This window comes from Athene cunicularia (assembly GCF_003259725.1).
Source record: "Athene cunicularia isolate RWA chromosome Z unlocalized genomic scaffold, athCun1 chrZ_part1, whole genome shotgun sequence".
NCBI lineage: Eukaryota > Metazoa > Chordata > Aves > Strigiformes > Strigidae > Athene > Athene cunicularia.
This window is the reverse complement of record NW_020799142.1, coordinates 26,351,649-26,370,979: the sequence shown is the minus strand read 5'-3', so window position 1 is coordinate 26,370,979 and position 19,331 is coordinate 26,351,649. Positions and strand designations below refer to the sequence as shown.

The following is a 19,331-nucleotide window of genomic DNA, read 5'->3' as shown; positions in this document are numbered from 1 at the left end:
CTGCAGACTAGGGCTTGGTTGTGACTTCCCCTGGGCTGGGAGTATCCTTCCTCTGCTTTGCAGTGCCACGTGGTGAATCTGTCTGTGCTGCTTGGCAGTGGGTATGCAAAGTCCCACAGGGGCACTGGGTGTAATGCTGTCCCCCCTGGGACGTGGCTAGTTCTCTGGTGCTGATATTTCCCCTAATGTCAGCAAGCTGCATGGCAGCTTCTGTCTCTGCCAGATTGCAGGGACACAGAGTACTTCTGCTTCCTTGCTTTTTTTGCTGGGAGCTCAAGGAGGGTCTGGGACAGCTTGCTAAGGTTGGGCAGAGGAGCATGTCTCATAGCATCTCTCTGAAAGTCTTATAGCAACACAGGGAAGCACATTTGCGGCCTGTCACAGGGCAAGGACAGATATCTGGCATTTGTGTTGTCACTGAGGACAATGTGCAGGTTAATGTGCAGCAAAGGCTTAGCTTGGTATCTTTACTCCTAATCCCTGTTACGATGGTGGATGAGGAAGAACAATTATGGTGGAGATGCCTTGTGTGGGGAGAGATGCTGATTGATCCTGGTGCATGGTCAGTGAGGAATGGTCCTGGTGGGCATACGAAGGGATGTGTAGTGTGTGTGGGTACAGCAGTGAAAGGGTACAGCCCCCTGCCCCACTCTTCCACCCTGTGCACTTGCAGCCCTGGAGGGAGGTTGTCCAGCCATGCTGCCTGCTTTTGGATCATCTCATTTTTGGTGGGGCCTCTTAAGGACCATCACAGCAGACCCAGGGCTGGAGAGAGAGAATGCATTTTGGAGGTTTGACCCCTTGCAGTTTGGAGGGGAAGGAAGAGCTTTGGGAGCCAGCATGGCTCTAAACTCCTGCCTGGAGGTGACATCTCAGTTGTCATCACCCTAGGGAGAAGCTAGCACCGTTTCTCAGCTCAGACAACTGAGTCTGTTCCAGCTGATGGTTTGATGGAGCCAGAATGGCTCAGCAGGGATGTGCCAGCCCTCCTTGTGTGTGGGAACCTGCACTTGGCTCCAACACCTTTGATCTCCTCTGTTCCAAATGTACTCTGTCCCTTGCTGCCCCTTGCTGTCACCTTTCCTGGCTCACTTTTCATACCCTCTCTTTCGTGCCTCCATTGGCCTTACTGTCCCTGGCACAGGGTGCAGGCAAGGGGAGCAGCATGTCTAGGAAGGAGCTGATGTTTAGATTCTGACAAGAAACAACATAAGGTGTAATGCAACCAGAAAGACATGGGCAGATGGAGGGGGGCGGCAGGAATATGTGGCTCTATGTCTTTGTTACCAAGGCTCATGTCTGTGGTCTTCTGTCTGTGCCGCTTGCTGGCAAGGGAGGGATGGCCAGCGAGCAGAGATGCATGGGGACAGTTTTGTTTGCAGGTGGCAGGGCTGGTCCTACTAGATTGTGAGGCAGAGGAAAGCAAAAGTGGGAAATTCGGGAAATTAGCAAATTAGGGGAAGTGAGCATGAAAGCAGAAGGATGTGGGAGGCTGATGCAGTGGAAGACCCAAAAGGGATGCTCTCCTCGATGCACCCCTGGGAAATGCCTTGCAAATGTAAGCTGTCTGTTCACTCTGGGTGCTGTGAAGAAAGGAGAAGCAAAGGGAGATATCTGAGAGCATGTGAGGGGGGTGGGGTTGATGCTGATGTAACTGCAGAGGCAGGGGATTTGTCTTGGCTGAGATGGAAGGTGGAATGAGGCCACCTTGCTCGGAGACTGAAGAGGTGCAGCATGAGACGGTGAAGCTGCAGGTCCAAGAAGAGGGCTGAGGTGTGGAAGAAGGTGGAGACCTTTCTAGCATGGAGTGAAGGATGTGGAAAGATCAAACATGGGCTATCGGTCTGGCACCAACACTCTCTCCTCCCCAAAGCAGCAGCTTGGTTTTGGCCTGGCAGAGAGGAGGGTGTGAGGGGTAACCTTGGGCTCAGCTCTGAGATGACAGGATAAGCTCTGAAAAAAGTAAACCCTTCCTCCAAAGGAGAGAGAAGACCTCAAAACTGTTTTTTCTGAACCAGCCAAATGCAATGACCACATGAAACCTTCCTTTTTCATCTATTGTTTATTTTTCACAGGGGGCTTTTATTTATACCCCCTTAACATCCGTGCCGTTAAAGCAGCCTTATTAGGATGCTGCCCTTCACCAAGGAACTCTGCTCTCGAAAAAGAGCATTAAAGATTCAACAAAGAGCTGAGAATTGGGATTGATCCTAACCTCCCATAAATGGGAGTACCTTCCCCCATTAATCAGCCTTGGTTTTCACTTACAGGATGATGGCCTCAGTGCTACACTTCTTCAGGACTAAAAGCACGTTAAATATTTATCACAGCTGAGTATTCACTTCCCCCTCTATTGCCAACTAAGATCCACTGCTTAAGCCTGCGTCGGCTTGACAAGTTGTATAGTGAGGTGGCATGCCATTAGGAAACCTCTTGTGCCAATGTGCTCCACTCATTTGCTGTGCTAAGCACAGAGAGATGGTGGCATCTCTCATCTTGAAGCATGGTCAGCATGGGACTGTATTATAAAGCCTCTCTGCCGGCATTTGCACTAGTAAATTAATCATGCTTGGGTTTGCTCTCCAGCACAGGCTGGAGCATCCACACTCTTCCACATCTCCTTTCACCTCCAAAATAGGATTATTTAATCCAAACTGCTCCATGGGAGCAACCCCTGGTTTGCGCTGAGGCTTTGCCCCATGCCAAGGCCTATTAGCAGTTCAACACATGGATGTTCGCATTGCAGCGCCTGGAAACTTTTCCCAGCTTATGGCTGAGCACGTGGCTTCTGTGTCATCCTCTCGTGCTGAAAGCATGCCGGCAGCACTCTGCATTTCCCTGGCGTGCTGGGAGAGAGCTTTTATTGCCTTGCGAGGCTTGAAATGACGGCAGAGTATTTAGTGGCCCAGTTGGTCTAAACATATGCAAGAACGTCCTTGGTAATTGTGCCAGGTGTGCCATAGCATTTCAGACAGTGGCTATTTTAGGAGCATCTCTTAAAGCTGCCTTTTTTTTTTTTTTTTTTTTTTTTTTTTTTTTAAAAGATGTCTCTGACTGAGAGTTGCTGATAAACGTCAGAGGTTGAAAAAGGCATGGGCTGCTCCATGCCAGTGGCATGGGGTGCTTCTGTGAGCAAGCTCTGAGCCCTCCTCAGCTGCAATGCTCCTGCCCTATTCATCTGCTAAGGAAAAGCTCCCATGATGCTGGAGGGAGTTTTCTGCAGTGGGCTCAGGGCAGACTCTACTTGGTCAACTCCAGTAGCTTAGATTGAGCTGTTGTTGCTGGGTTAGTGCTTTTTTAAAAAAAAAAATACATTTAACTTGCTGGCATTATCATGATGCATCTCCCTGTCTTTGCACCCCCTCACCCCCACTTTGAGTTACTGATGTGCACAGCCTTGTTATAGCCGTTTACACGTACAGGCGCACAATGTGTTTCATTATCCTTGTATCAAACTTGTTTTGCTGCTGTCACGCACCAGAAAAGTTAAACACGTCTGATCAAAGGCATGTAAACACAGCTTCAAAACAAATGCCCTCAAGTCCTGCCAAAAGCACAGAGCTGTCTCTGAGCAAACCACGTCTCGTATTCCCCCGCTTGCGCCTCCCGCTCCTTCTCTGAGCGGGTGTGCGGTGCTGCCTGATCTCAGAGAGTCTCAAGGGCTGCTGTTTGCGACCGGGAAAGGTTGACCACTGGTTGAGCAAACCTCGGTGGGATTTTGCACTGAGTGAGGCAGCTGGGGAGGAGAACAGCAGAGCCTCAGCTACCAGGTGGGAGGGAAGATCCTGATGGGTCTTTGCACATGTGAGATGGCAAACCCCAACGGTCCGTACTTAGCAGTGTGCTGCAGCTCTGGTGGGTCGAGGGAAAGTATGATATGAGTTGGCTGGAAAGAAATGTGCTGAGTGTGCTTTTTCCAGGTGTTCCGTGGGTCTGCAGCTGGTGTATTATCCTGATGTGGGAGCTGCAGGACCAGGAGCATGCTCCCAAGGCTGCTGCTCCCTGCACTCCCAGGGCATTGCTCCGCAGTAGGGGCTCAGCTGGAAGAAGGGGCAGCTAGCTGCATCCTTTATCCTTATCTTGCCATAAGCAGGATGAGAGGGACTGAGCAGAGGGACTGGGGATGGCCCCAGACCAGAGCTGCTTCCAGCCCCAGGAGGGCAGGGAAGGGTGAGGTGAGACTCTCACTCCTGGCTCAGGGGCCCCCATGTCCCTTGATATCCCTGAGTCTGCTAAAAGATGGGGGATGCTCTGTAGATGCAGTAAAGTCTTCATCTTATTCCCACCTCTCGGAGAGCTAGATGTGCATCTTAAATGGGAATGGAAATCTGTGGGCTTTTGCAGCCTCCGAAGGCAGGTGTTTTCAGAAAACACTAGCTCCTTTCAAATCTGCCAAAAACCTATTCACAGCTTGGCTACGGGCATGACCAGCGAATAGTTTGGGAATTCATGAGCTTGTGAACTGACCCGGACTCTGCAAATGAGTTGCCCAAGGTCTTTGCCAAATGCCTTTGAATAATGGACATGTCAGAACCAGATGGGGTTGCAAATGGTGGGTTATTAGTGCCCACTGCCTGTGCCAAGCAGTGCTGTGCGTGTGTGCGAGCATGCAGTGCCAGCAGAACTGCTGTGTGCAGGGCTCATCCCAGGAGCAGGGGCAGGTGAAGCGGCCAGATTGCTGCAGGTAAGATGATCCTGTGGGTCACCTTCAAAGCACCTAATTGTACTAACAGGGGGGATAAACACACAATCATTCCCCCACAGTTGCTGCGGGACAGTCCTGGGCAGGCTGCGAAATGCCCTGCAGGCAGTGGGGACACGGTCAGAGGTTAACGACGGTGTCAGCCTTCATAAATCATCCCTAATGAGACTTGGGAAAATGTTGGGTTGGAGCCGCTGATGCACGGCTGCGCTGAGTTGTCTTTACTTTGGGGTTTTTTCCCATCTGGTTTTTAGGGTTATCTGGGTGAAACCTTTTTAAGACTTTCCTACTGCTCTAGGTGGCAGGGGGTCCTGGGCTCTGCCTAGCCCCTGTTCCTGGCAAGGGCTGGCTGATGTGCTGCACACTAAGTAAATTTTCCCCCTTTTTTGTTCCTAAGGAAGAAGTTCATGCATCCCTAGGGTGCCAGAAGTCGTAGGCTGGAGGGTATTGCCTGGGTCCTTGTGTGGAGAAGCAGCATGCTGCATGCTTGCTGATGCTGGAGTTGGGAATGGCTCAGGGTAGGTCCTGAGTCACAAAGCCTGGCAGAGCCAGTAATGCCTGTGGGCAGCATCCTGCCCAGTGACAGGACAGCCAAAAAACTGCAGGGACATCCTCTTGAGGTGTCCTCTTAGCCCTTCTCACTAGCATGGGGATTGCATTATGGGGATGCCATCAGGTCCGAATGCTTCGCCTGGGAGAAGCCTGTTCAGGAAGCAGGACCCAAAATAAGAGGTTGCAAGGTGGGAAGAAGAAGCAGAAAGGAGGTTATTGAGGTCTCCACCAAAGGCCACCTCTGAGGCTGGTGATGGTGGGCTGCTCTAGACCGTGTGTGGTCCCTGTGAAAGCTGCCAGTCACCAACCGGGACACCGGGAGGAGTGAAGCAGGGTACAGTGGATATTCCCTCCAATTTATTATTTATAAAGTACTGTCACAGCCCGGGAAGTGTTGGGACTCTCAGAAAAGCTGTAGGAATGTACTAATTAAAGAACACAATGGGAATGTAAATTGGGAAAGCTCCCCAGGGGGAAGCAGCCCTGGGGGGAGCTAATTTGCCAGTCCCCACTCCTCCCCTGCAAGCTGGCTGAGACACTGGAGCAATTAAGGAGGAATTTGAGTGTTAAATATAATCTGGAATTGTGTTTTTGGCTTTTTATAAATTGGTTTATTTTTCTCTTGGGTAACTGTGTTTCCAATTCTGTAATTGGAACTTTAACCCTCTGCTCTGCTACAGTAGGGGCTGTTTTTGGGTTGGGTTTTTTTTTCGTGCTTGTTTGGTGTTTAAAACAGGTTCAGGTGACTCTGCCAGTGCCAAGGTGGCACATCACCTCCTTGGAAGTGGTAAAGCTGGATAGAGTTGTCCCATGGACAGCACTGTGGGATCTTTGCAGCCCATGACAAATTTGGGAGGCTCCCAGAGGGTCACTTTGGGGGCTGCTATAGCTCCAAACTGGTGCAGTGTAAAAGATAACGGCACCAGAGCAGGGCTAGCCAGAGCCAATCTGGTAAGAAACAATCCCTCGTTTTGGAGTAAAATATCAGTTGTCAGAGTCATCTCCTAAAACCTATCTTAAGAGTGTGGGGTTTTTAGTTGGTCTTTTTGCCTTCCCATTTCTCTTCTGCATGGTCTGGCTTATGCTTTTGTGCTGTTTTGACTCATCTTGAACTCCTCAGAAAAAAACGTGTATTTGGTATCATTTGAACTGTGGCCAGTAGGGTGGACTCAGGGTAGTGGCTGTGATCTATTTGTCTTTTTCTGTAAACTTCTTTGATACAGTCCAGGATGAGAAGACAAACAAGAAGACTCTGTCACGGATGAAAGTGAAGCAAAGACATGCTGAAGCTGCAGTGGTCAGCGAGGGATGACTGTCAGCTCACGTGCTGCTTGGTGTTGGGTTTGTGTGTCAGCTGTGTCGCTTTGGCCAGGTTTGCAGCTGAGCAAAGGGCTTGTGCTCTTGAGTTTCAGGTTTTTTGGTTTCCATCGTCTTGAGAGGACCTTTTAGTGTGCTTTTTATTGAAAGGTGTCCTCAAAGCTTGTAGAAGGGCTTTGAAAAGAGAAACCAGTGTGGTTGCAGCTGGGGATTTGTGTGATGGCTTGGCTGTTGGATTGTTTTAAGGTGGTGCTCCCAGTGGCAGGCAGGAACTAGCGTGTTGCAGGATCCTCCTTCCTCTCTCATTTATATTTTTCTGATTAACTTGAATATTTATTCTGTTTTTTCAATTGTCACTAGTTGCCTGAGATCCTCAGATGTTGTTAGCTCCTCTTAGCAGGGGTTAGAGGGCTCTCTGAGCTGAGATACAGGAAAATATGATTGATGTACAATATCATGTGATATGAGCACCCTCAGAGCAGTAGGATTTTGCATGGCTGTGGGGGCTTACTTGCTCTGGATACACTAGTGCTTTATCATAAAACAGCACCCCTGGTCCTATCCCTGAAAAGCTTGAATTTAGCCTAGCCTGTTGCACAGCACAGGGACATTGGGGAGGGAAACCCCCATCCGCTCAGTCTGCAGTATCTGGCAGTTTCTGACGTCACCAGAACAGCCTCCTTCCCCAGGGTCAAGGCATTATAACCCATGGCCCTTGTTGCTGGAGTTGCTCTGTGACAGCCTGGCGGCTCTTCATCTCCTCTCCGCATCTGGATCCAATAGTTGCATGCAGTGAAGTCACACCAAGCCCAGGAGCTTGGGGAGAGCCCCTTCCCAGCTGGGGCTGGGCAAGCTGCTCCCTGGCAGGGCAGGAGGGTCACCCAGCAGGGATGCCACCATGGTCCACATCTCTCACCACAGTCCTTGTCTCCCACTGGGGAGAAATGGGCCCTGGGGCTTCAGTGGTGTCAGGAGATTTCCGCCAGGATCTGCAGCTCTCTCAGCAGTTTCCCACTAAGCCTGCCTGTATTTATTGCCATTTGTTCTGGTTTATTTTTCCAAAAATAAAAGTTGGTTGAGGTAGTACAAAAGCTTGGGAGGAAACAGGCTGAGGGAGCATGGGGGAACAAAGATTTAGAGATTGTGCTGGGTCTTCCCTCCTCCTCACCCCCATCTCCAAAAAATACATGGAATTGTGCGATTAAAAACTCTTCCATCTTTATATACTGTTGGGCCTACAAGACTCCATGGTAGGTAGTCTGGCGAGGCAAAATAGGAGAAAACTAGTATTTTCCTTATATCTGGAGGTGTGGAGGGCAGAGCTGGGAGTAACTTCACCCATCCTGGGCTCCGCACCTCTGGTGCTGGGGCTGGGAAGCTGCAGTGGAGAGAGGAGCCTGGCCCGTGCCTCCAGAGCCAGCTCTTTCTCTTCCTCTCCTGCCTGATGCACCCGGTATGGTCTTTAGGGGACCAGGTTGAGACCTATCAACACTCGGGGTCACAAACAGGTTCCAACATGGTGTTTTCTTGCACGACCTCTGGCCAGCCTGCCCCAGGGCATCTGATTCCCCCTAGATCTGCTGTAGATGGTAATCCCTTCCTCCCTCTCTCACCATCTGAAATTAGTTTCCTCTAGATGACAGGGGTCAGGAGTACTTAGGTGCTGACGGATCAGCATGTGCTTTCCTGGATCGGGGCCTCTCATTCCTCCCGCCCGTCCAACTGGAGGCAGGATCCCTCCTGAGCTGCAGTGCTGGGGGGATGCTGTGGTGGAGATGAGACCCAAGCAGCACAGTGAACCCTCTCGCCTGCAGTCGCTGCCGCAGCTTTTCTCCTGGCAGAGAAACTCGCCTCGATTGCAGGGATAAGTTGAAACTGAGCAGCAACTGCTATGCACTAGGCTGGGGCAGGCTGACGGTGGCTATCGGTGCCTGGTCCTAACCCGAGCCAGCTCATTTAATGCGCTGGTCTGTGAGACGGCAGCTTCCCGCTGGGAAGCAGCCCTCAGCCCTCGGCTTTGCTTGTCCCGTCTCTGGGCAAGGGAGAAGGCTTCCTGGAGGCGGGGGGTCTGCGATCTCGGCCGGGGGCCAAGGTAAGTCACCTTCTCTGCGGGGTTGTTTGCACAGCTGCGGGTGGCCGTGCCCGCTCCAAGAACTCCACATTCTTCCTTGTGCCGAATATCCGGGACAGGCATCCCTCCGCGCTCGGCGCGCTTTCATTTCCGTCGGCGAGTTTGGGAAGCTTCGCCGAGCATCTGAACGCCGGGGGTGACCCTCCATCCCGACGGTGCTGTCTGCCTGGCGGATGGAAGCGTGACAACCAGCTCAGGGCTGTGCAAGACCACCGGCGCTCCGTGCCTGCAGAGAAGCGGCCCCTCACGCTTTCGAGTCCACACGCAATTGCTCCCCACTCACTTGCACGCTCCGGCATGGTTTGTTGGAGGCTGGGCTGGTGGAGCAGGAGGCTCACTGCCACCTCCAGGCGCTGACAGCCTCCCTGCGCAGAGACTCCGCTGTCACCCAGCGCGTTGTTTTCTTTCTCGCCAGCCCTCCCGCCGACCAGCAAGCCTTGACGGCGTGCGGATTTTATGGTGGTGCCTCCGAGACACTGACAACCTGCTGACATCCGTGGGTTGTGGATTTTTTTTTAATTTGCTCGGCTGCCTCCATCACCCCAAAACCCCAGCACCAAGCCCAGCTCCCCGCTAGCAGTTGTGAAATTTTCATGGCTTCTCTCTGTTTTTTCCTGCTTTGCAGAGAGCTTTAACACTGCCCTGTTTGTCCTGAGTCTCTGCAAAGTGGCAAGCCTCACGCAGACAGCGTGCCGGGGCACTGCCCATGCTGGCCCCGGGATTTACTACAGGCAGTTTATTTTCCCAAGGAAGTTAGTTTCCAAGATAGCATCTGGTTTTTATGAGGTCTGATCAAATAAGGTGGTATGTGTATGAGCAGGGGGGGTGTGGGGTGTGGTGTTTTTATGTTTGTACATGTATTTTTAAAGTTTCATAAATAGCAGAGTGATGAGCTCCTTGCTTCTTCCAAAACTGCATCTCTTGTGACCATGGTTTTGCTGAAATTATTGCTGAATCCAGAAGACAGGTTGTTTCTCTGAAACAACAAAGGGCAATATAGATACTTATACCTTGCAACTTATGCATATTAGCAGTGGGTGCTGTTATTTTCAACACCAATGCAGAATTACTCCTTTAAGTGCCTCACCTGTAGCAGGAGAGGCAGTCAGCTCAGAGGTTATGGGTGAAAACCAGATAGTTTTGCAAGCCACTTGCTGGCCGGTTGACACTCTCCAGCAAATAGTAAGAGAGACATAATGAATTCTATGGGTCTTGGGCTCAGTTTCCAAATAATTGGCCTGGAATAAAAAAGGTTAGAAGTTTTAATGTGCTTTTTTTGGGCAGAGCTGGAAAGTGAAGTTACGTGCAAGTTTCAAAGGGGGTCTGGGTTGTCACTGATGTGCAGCTAGTCCTGCATGGGAGAGGACTAGGTAGAAGCTTGGTGTGGAACTGCTTCTGCTTGTGTTTGTTTCTTTTAAAGCTTTGGTTGAAAGAAGAGAAAAGAGAAATGAAAGCACAGCTCTTTGGTGTTAGCTTTTGGGGGAATTTCTTGGAATAAAATTGGATAGGGAAGGAGAAATGGCTGAAAAATACTATAGTGGTAGAAGATGGGACTCTGCTATCTGCAGCCCTTTCATTAATGGGTGATTAATAAGTGATGTGCTAATGGTATGTGGAGACCTGGTTACTTGTGGCTTCCCATCTGTATAGGTTTAAAAGTATCTATACAACCATCTCGTCTCATTTATATTTTAATGCACTCACCTCACCTCTTCCTTTTCCCTTTCTTCCTCTGTGTGCATTCCTTTTGCTCTTCCTAGGTTGGCTGTGCCAAACCAGGTGGGCATCATCCCATGGCACGGGGTTGTCTCCTCTGTGGGAAGCTTGGCTGGCAGAGTCCAGCCAGGGAGACCACCAACATGGTGGTGGTCATCTTCTCCAGGTCCCACCACTGCTTTGGCCAACCATGCAACCCCCAGGAGTAAAACCATTCCAGCAAGACTTGCCCTCCTCTCATCTTTCAGAGCAGCTTCCCCTTTTCCTCAGCCTTTATAAAGGCATGTCCGCCCCTCTGGATGCGAGCACTTAATCCTCTCTCCCATGGTGACCCCTGCAGAGCCCACCCTGCCGACAAAGATAACACCATGCCGCAGCCACCCCTCAGCACATCCCCGGCTCTGGGATTTGTTTTTCATTTCCTCTTGCTCTCCCCTCTCTCCCTCTGTGAGACGTAAGGGTTTGGCAGCAAATCCTGTCCCCCTGTTTGCTTTCCTGCAGAGAACCATTTCATCGGGGTGTTGTGTTAGTGGCTACGGGGGTCTGAACTGAACCCATTGGACGTCTTCTCGGAGAAGACATGAAAAGCAGATCTGTGTGACCTAACGTCCTACCTCCTCACCGCTCCCCTGGGGACCACCACCAGCTTCTGCAGCTTTTTTTTTTCTGTTCCGTGTACTTCTGTTTTTCTTGAAAATTCCTTAGACCTATTCCTTAGAAACTTATACAGAAAGGGGAGACAAAATGTTTCCCCTACCTTAGAGCAAGCCAGCAGCACCTGGAACCAGCATTTTCTTTGCAATATCAGAAAAGCAATACCTAGATGAAAAGAAAAAAAACAACACCAAAACACCCAAAACCCTCAAACAAACCCTACCTTCTTGCTGAGATACAGGATTACCATCTAATTTAGCATTTGCATCCAGGCTTTATTGCTCAGCCAAACCTGCATCCCACTGTCATTGCAGCCATTTCCACTTTGGTACCAGCTGTCCTGCAGGCATCTCTGAAACATTGCCCATGTTATGAGAATATGATGCTGAGTTGAGGCATTGGCTTTTATGAAGATCAGAGCTGCCAGTGAGGAGCAGCTGATGTTTCACACGAATTTCTCCCCTTTCTGTTCCAGGAATTGCCAGGAAGCAGTTCATGTAGAGAAGAGGATTTGGGGGACCAGGAGTTTGTGCATGCACGTGTATATAAGGGATGTGGGAGAGGTAAAGCCTTCTGATAGCTCAATAAAGGGCCTAAGAAAATACAGCCTTGAGCTTTGATTGAAAGCCCGGGTGCTGCTTTACCAAGAAACCGCTACTTGCTATTGTTTGCACTGCTGTAAGTTATTTACCCAGTGCCTCCTGTTAACAAATGTTTACATCGCTCAGGAGCAGCTTGCCCAGAGTTTCCGGCAGCAGCAACCTGCCTTTTTTCTGTTTGCTGGTGAGGCACCCAGCCGTGCCTCTCGAGGATAAGGATGGCGGGATGCTGGGATGAGGATGCTGGTCTGCCTACAGCTTCAGGGAGTGCAGCAGATGTGCTGGTGGATCCTGCTTTAGGTTTTTCTGGGGTCACACTGTTCTCACCAAACCCTTTGCAAAATCTTTCTCGGTGCAGGCAGGAGGAAAACACCTCCTCCTTTTTGTCCATTTGCTTTACTCTACCTTGGCTCCCTCAGTTGTGGTCCTGCTCTTGGCAGAGGACAACTCCAGTACCACAAACAAACAGCATAAGGGTGAAGACTCTTTCTGCACCCAATCTACTGAATGCATGTTCATGTCAAGTTCAAAGCTGTCTTTCCATGAGCATTTTGTAAACCATACTGCTCCCATACACATTTCTTACCTTTAGCTGAAGTATTTCTGGAAAACAGATGCAAACTTTTCATGGGAAATTATTGTGAGGTATTTGCTCAGTTCTGGCTGTGCATTGTGGAGGAGCAAGCAATGCCTTGCCGTGACCCAGGAGTCTGCTCAATCATCTGCCCATACAGAGTAATGGAGCAGATAAGAGATAGCTGCCTTATATTGCACGCTTGTTTTTTCCCAGCCTCTCGTTTGGGATGAGGTGGACATAAGCAGGGATTAGTTTGTTAAGCTATGACAGTTCATTAAACTTCTTGGACTTTTCTCTGCATTTCCTCTCCCGACACTGCTGATGGCTGAGCTGGTGGGGGTGTGTGTGTGCAGATACTGGGGACAAGACGCGCAGTGGAAATTTTCATGTTAGTTTCCAAACGCCCTTATCTATTTGCAAAGCCTGCCGAGTGCCTGCAAGAACTGTTGCATTTCAGATACTTCTATTTCAAAAAGCCTGTGGAACCAAGGTTCATTTTTCGTGGCTATTTTTTGCCTTGAAGCGAGCTTTGTTTTTGTTAGAAACTGATGGCTGAGACTTAGATGTGTAAAACTTGGTGAAATTAATAGGAGTCATGCCCTGAATCTCCTACACAGCTTTTAAATCCTGACTTGTAAACAAGAAGTCTAGTTTGCAACTGACTTTCAGGTCTACCCGAGGAAAACCCAGAAGCTTGAAGGTAAAATGAGAGGGATGCTCACAGGGAAGGGGAAGAGAGCAATGCCCTGTTCCTCAGTTAATGCCCCATTACATTAATTGCCACACAAAGAGCAGGTTTGGAACTTGCAGACGCCCTTGCGTGAAGAGTGTCAGGACATGGCAGGGCTGTGCTGGTTGGTATCACCATCACACCAGTCCCCTCTGGCTTTGAAGCCTGGGTGGCCCCACTGTTTGGGCTTTGCAAGGAGACCCCAGCTTGCAGGACTCTCTTGGGCCCTTGCAAAGGGTTTGGGTGCCCCATTGGGTAATGCTGCACAGGAATGTGTTCCCGGTTGTATTTTTCCCAACATGAAAAAGTCATTGTTGAGGGGAAATTATTTGCATGCAAAGCTGTGCCGCCCCATGGCGGGTTTCACCCTGTGTGGAGCACAGAAGGGGCAGCTGAAGGGAAGATGTGTGAGCATCTCTGTGTAGCCACAGAAATCTCATTTGATCCTCAGTGGTGGGAAAGGAAACGAAGCAATAACCCAGGACAGTTTAATAGAGTTTGGGTGAAATACGGTTGTTTTTGTAAGCTGGTCTCTGTGCAGTGAGGGCTCTTTAGCCCGTTTGTTGTGCTTGGCTCTGCTCTGGATGTTGGCACCAGCTGCTCTGCAGGTGCACGTGTCTTTGGCAGGAAGGAGCTGGGATTTGGGGATTCGCCTTGGTTGCGGGGGGGTGGAGAAGAGGAAAAAAGGAATGAGAGATGATGTTTGTGTCTTGCAAGTGTGGAAGACACGTTGGGGAGGGGGAAGGACACAGCCTGGGATTCAGTCCTGCCTCAGAGAGCTGGCTGAAGGGCAGGGTCCTCTCCTGGTGTCTCCTTCTCCCTTCCCCAGGACAAAGCAGGAGTGAATCCTACAGACTCTGGGGCTGCAGAGCCCAAATGAGGACAGCTCCTGTGAGCAGAAGTTTGCCCCAGAGCTGAGAGTAGCTGAGACAAGGAGAAAGAGCAAGTGTTTCCTGTAATTTCTGTAAAATCATGAAAATTGGAGGGGGGCATTTCCAGAGCTGAGCCCATAGGGATGCAGAAAGAGGCATTTTTTGAGATGTTTGCCCTGCACCTCCCTGTCATTTTCACTGCTACCTTTTCTTCCCCCTTCCCATCTTGTGCTGTGGCAGTGAGTCCTGGGTAACAGTGCCCCAAGGGCACAGAGCCCAAAGCCCAGGTGCCCCCGAGGATGTAGTGATGCTGAGCGGTCCCGGCTGTTTCACTCTCCCTGCTAACTAGTGGGGCAGCATTCCCAGGGCAAAAACTGGTCCCCGTGGCCCTCAGATGTGGGTTGTGGTTGGAATCACTGGTCTGAGGACCCCTGTGCTTGCTCACTCCTGCCAAGTGAGTGGAGCACAGGGACCGGTGGGAGTGTACTGGGAGCCCCCGCAGGCCCCAGTTAGGGACTGTTTGGTCCAGCAGCCAGAAGAGGGGAAGAGACCGATGTTTCCTCTCGCAAAGCCCTGCAGTTGAGCCAGAAGCAGCAGACCTCTGCGTGCTGGCACAGGCCCAAGGCGTCTTTGCTTCCTGCCACCCTTTTAAATTAAGCAAACGATTCATTTTATTTCTTTAATTTTCCAAATGGAAGTGAATTGGCTGTGTTGGCAGGTGCCTGATTGACGTTCCAGAGAGGACGGGAGCTGGGGGCTGCGGGGGACTCACCGCTCCACGCCCGCCATCGTCCTGGCGGCACTGGTGGGGACCCAGCCCTGCCACTTGGGGCACGGGAGCCACTTTGTCCCCTTAGGAACAAACAAGTGATGTCCAGGTTTCATGCCATGGGTAAAATGACTGCAATGCTGAACTCCCTCGAGGTCCTTTCAGGTCGTAGTAGAGAGCCATGGCACTCCTAGTGCCCCCTATTAACTCCTGGAGTTTGGTGTTTTATGAGTGTCGCTTTTCCTCTTGCTTTTATTATGCTTTGCAGAGCCTTTCTTATGCATCTACTTAGTCCCCTGCCTGCCTCAAGGGGACACTATCAATAAATGACACTGTCTTCACCAGTGAAGAGGACCGAGCCCTCCCTCACAAGGAGGTTTTGGGGTGGGGTGCTCCCACAGCGGACCCACGCAAATGGCCATGCACCCTGCCCAGCACCACCACTGTGCACCCTCGCAGCAGGTCTGAGCGCCCGTCTGGGCACACATATCTGCGCCCCTAAACCTTCCCGGCTCTGCTCATGGGTGCAGAGCTCTCTGCAGAGCTGGCTGCAACTCTCCCAGCAGTGAAATAAGTGCCAAGAGATGGCGAGGGGAAGATTATCCCTGCTACATGGCAGCGATTATCAAATCTATACGCTGCATCGGTGAAACGAACAGCAGCTGGTGGCTTGCTGCTGGAGTGCGTGGCGTGTAATTAGGTCTAGCTCCCCAATCTCTGTTAAATCTCTAAGATCCCTTCCTAATCTTTGGCACCAGAGTTCCTCTTATGGCTTTTTTCCCCTGCTGCTGTTTTCCTTAGTGCTGTCCTCTCAGCTGCCCTCCCCTGTCTCCTGGTGAGCAGCAGTGGGATAGGAATCCTCCCTCAGAGCTGGGCTGGGGTGCTGGAAATGCAAAACCTCAGGATTTTCAGGCACCATCGGCTGTCCTGGAAGCTGAATCCCACTCGTGGTGCCACTGCATGCCCAGGGCTTTTTCACCTTCCCTCCCATGTCCCCTTGGCTTCTCCTGGGAGGGTCTAGGGCAGACAGCAGCTCTGGCTGAGCTTGATAACCTCTGAGCCACTCCACCAGTGAGTGAGAGAAACGTTGTTTTGTCATGGTGATGATCTCAGCCTGGGTATTAAAGACAGCAGCTTAATTGGCCTTCTGAGGAGGGGAAAAGCAATTCTCATACTTGCCTCACCTGCTCTCAGGAAAGAAAGTCACTCTCAGTTGCAAACACACTGTGTCCCTGGGACCTGCACTGCTGTTCCTCTGCTTGGCAAGGGTGTCAGTAACACTCAGGCTCTTTGTGGTGATGGGGAAACGGAGACATGGCATGCTAATGGGATGCATTGAGGGCTGCTCAGCCTGTGTCTCAGGCCAGTGGGACTCCCAGCAGGGCGGGGATGGACCATGGGACAGAGGAGCCCATGGCATCCCTGTGACAACCCATTGGGGTGATGGGGTGTTACCAGCCACACACACCCCCCTGCAGCATGACCCTCTGTCCCAGCAGCCAGGGATCAGGTCTGCAAGGGCTACAAGCCCAAAAAACTGAGTTTCTTCTCTCCCCAATGCCCTGCCCATGGAGGGCACTATCCTGGCTTTTGTGCAAAACCATCAGCAGTTTGGAAGAGGACAGCAAAACACAAGCTGTCTGCAAGCTACACGGCAGCCAGAGGAACGCAGATAAAAGCTCTGCTGTCTACCACCGAGATAAATTTAATCTCTGGCTGATTCAGGGGTAAAAAGGAAACTCAGCAGCTGGGTTTTGTAATCCAGCACGGGTGAGGTTTTCTGGGAGACACTGGAGCTGGCTCATTTTTACGTGGGCATTAGGGATGTGACAACTTAATTGCGGAGAGTTCTCTGGAGGGGGAGCAGGAATCAATAGGTGTTGGGTAAGGCGTTCGTTTAAAGATAAAGTCTATTTGTTAAATTATAGTAATTTGTCTCCTTGCAGACTCAAAACCAGTTAATTATGAGCAGCCCGGCAGGGCGACATGCTCTGCCCCAGCTTGAAGCCCAAACACTGGCGGTGCCCTTCGGATGCCCGGAATAGAGATGCTGGCAGTGCTGCCGGCTAGCGGTACCACTGCTGCAATTCAGGCAGGAGGGACCCGAGCTTGGGGGGAGGCTGAAGGTTATGAATTCAAGCCCTTAAGCGTGTCCTTTAATCCCTTTTCTGGCCCGGAGGAGCGGCAGCCTCTTCAATTACCAGGGCAGGGAGGGCTGCAGGGTATGCATTTCCCAAAGGCCAGCCCAAGGCTGCAGGGAGAGCGGCCAAAAATACTCGGCTTATTTGGGCGCCGTGGGGACTCGCCTTACAAGGCTGGAGAGTAGTTTGTTAAACAGAAAAAAACAACCCACCCCTGGACCAGAGGCTGAGTTTTGCATGGTGCGGGGAGCAGGGAGGCCCCTGTGGGTTCTCCAGGGCCAGCTCGGCCCCAAGATGTGCATGCACAAACCTCCCTGCCCTTGTCCTGGTCCCGCTGGGACGTGGCTCACCTGGAGCTGATGCTGTTAATTAAGCCTTTGCTCTCCGGGCTGACATGCTCTGATCTTAGAGATGTGTTGGAAACCAGAGAAGTTTCAAGGGGATGCTGCTGCTCCTGAATGGGTTTGGGGAGGGGGCTTTGGTGCTGCATGGTTGGACGGGTGATTTTCCCCAAGCTGGTGTATTTGACAGACTTGATGTGTGCTCATGGCAACAGCTGACTCCACAGCTCTTTCGGCCGCTTTGGTAGGGATCCAGTGGGCCACTCTGCACACCAGTGCACAGAGCTGCCATAGGAGAATGGGACAGCTGGGGGTGATGTGGAACACCTACAGAAACTGTGTCCACCAGCCCTGTACAAGCCCTAACCCACCCCGAAATACCTGCATGCGTGTGTATTTTTGCAAGAAGTAGGAAGGTCTAGACTACTCAACACTTTGCTTAGGGCATCCTTTATGTTTCTGTTTGTTCTCCCTGCCTTCTCTGGCCCTTCCTTTGCTCCCTAGCTGTGCAAGCGCAACCTGCTGCCATCCAGTGAGACCTGCTCAATGCTACACATCCCTCTGGGCTGGGTGACTTCCCTGGGCTGCCTCTTTCCCTGCTCGGCTTTGCCCTGCCCAGCTCTTTGTGGGTACATTCACACAGCCGTCCTCAGCACTGGTACCCAAAAGTAGCAAGGGGCTGGGAAGAACAGCGTTGAGATAAGGAAATTAAGCAGGAGAGACTTCTTATGGAACAGGGTAGGGGGATATTCTTCCTGTCTGTCACTGGGGATATCTGCTCTGCTGTGATCAGATGATGGATGGTGCTTGGAGCATTCTGCAAAGCTCTTGTGAAAGAATACACAGACTTGGTTTAGTGCTTTGCCATGTGTCTATATTGTGATGGTCTAGCTGGGAAGGAGGACCAGGTGAGCCCTGGATTTCCCTCCATATCCAAAATGGAGCTCAAAACCCCACAGAAAAGAGCCCAGGGATGGTTCTTCCTGCAGCCCAGCCCTTCAGCACTGCACAGGGTGAGTGCCTTATAGCTGCAGAGCACAGGCAAGCAGCAGCCACACAAGGAGTCCTTGCAGAAAGGAGAGGTTCTGTTTCTCCTGGGACATGCTGGGGGCAAGGGAAGAGCCACAGAGTCCTAACTCATGCAGCCACACCAGCATCCCTCCCTCAGCACCCTGAAGATAGCTGGAAAGCCCTCCAGGGAGGGCAGTACACAGGCAGGATGGGAGAAGAGTTGCTCAAACTTCCTCTTGGTCAGTAGGGATTGAAGGTGTCCTCTCTGCAGGGAGCTCAAGGTGGTTTCCTTTGCAAGCCAGCTAGCCAGTGGGCTAGCTCACCTAGGGCTTTCAGCCTTCTGCACGGGCTGCACTGTGGTCCCCTGTCTGCCTTCATCTTCCACTGCCCAACTGTTGGCCCATTGACATGGTGCTTGAGGGTTAATCATTAAAGTCTGCCTCCAGCAGCAGCTGAGCTTTGGGGGCTGAGGCTGGAGGCAGCAGGATCAGGCTTTCCCACTCCCATGGTCTCTGTAACCAACAGCAATCCTGGCTAGAAGGGTTCAGCCACCCTTCTTCGACCTGGGAGCAGCATCCTTGGGACAGGCTGCTCCAGCACAACCACTCACAGAGCAAGGTGGGTGGGTGGGGGGCATGTTGGGGTCCAGGGTGTTGGCAGGCAGGTCTGCCAGGGCAGCCAGGAAAGTCCTCTGCGTGTGGGCTGGATGCAAAGGCATGCACCAGGCTTTGTGTTTGCATGTGCAGATGGACACGCATGTTCATACATGCACATACTTGGAGGGATGGGGAGGATGCCGTCACCTTGCACACCCAGAGCGAGGAGGCAGTTGTCTCTGCTTGCAGCCTCCTCAGGGGGACAGAAGAGCACACGTGACAATCTCTGTGCCTTGCACACTGTCCACGTTGATCTCATGTGCTGAGATTCTCGCAAGCACCCAAAGGAGTCATCGAGCTGTGCGCCGATCACTGCGCACTGCCAAAATCCTCTGGAATCTGCTCCCCTGCGTCGCCCCTTCCCAGGTCAGCGTCGGGCTTCGCGGCAGCAGGTGCTGAAACCCGTCCCTCCTCGCGACCTGCCTCCCTTGCTTTTCCAGCACATTTTCCGGAGGTCAGTCATCCCCTCCCTGCCGCTGGATTGCTTTCCTGCCCCTTCCCACCTGCTCCATCCACCCAGCAGCTTTTTTGGAGCTGGAGAGCAACTAGAGGGGGGTGGGGGG

The 19,331-nt window shown here is 51.5% G+C and overlaps 1 protein-coding gene across 8 annotated transcripts in view; it reads left to right on the top strand.

Annotated features, from left to right (window-relative positions):
• Window positions 1-19,331, top strand: part of CNTFR (ciliary neurotrophic factor receptor) — a 197,828-nt gene that overhangs the window by 53,528 nt on the left and 124,969 nt on the right. Inside the window, exon 1 of one of the 8 annotated variants that reach the window (XM_026865937.1) lies at window positions 8,345-8,663. The exons of the other annotated variants lie outside the window; for them this stretch is intronic. The gene's annotated coding sequence lies outside the window, so the exon portion shown is untranslated. Of the gene's footprint in view, window positions 1-8,344; window positions 8,664-19,331 lie in introns of those variants that run through there. 8 annotated transcript variants of the gene reach the window in all.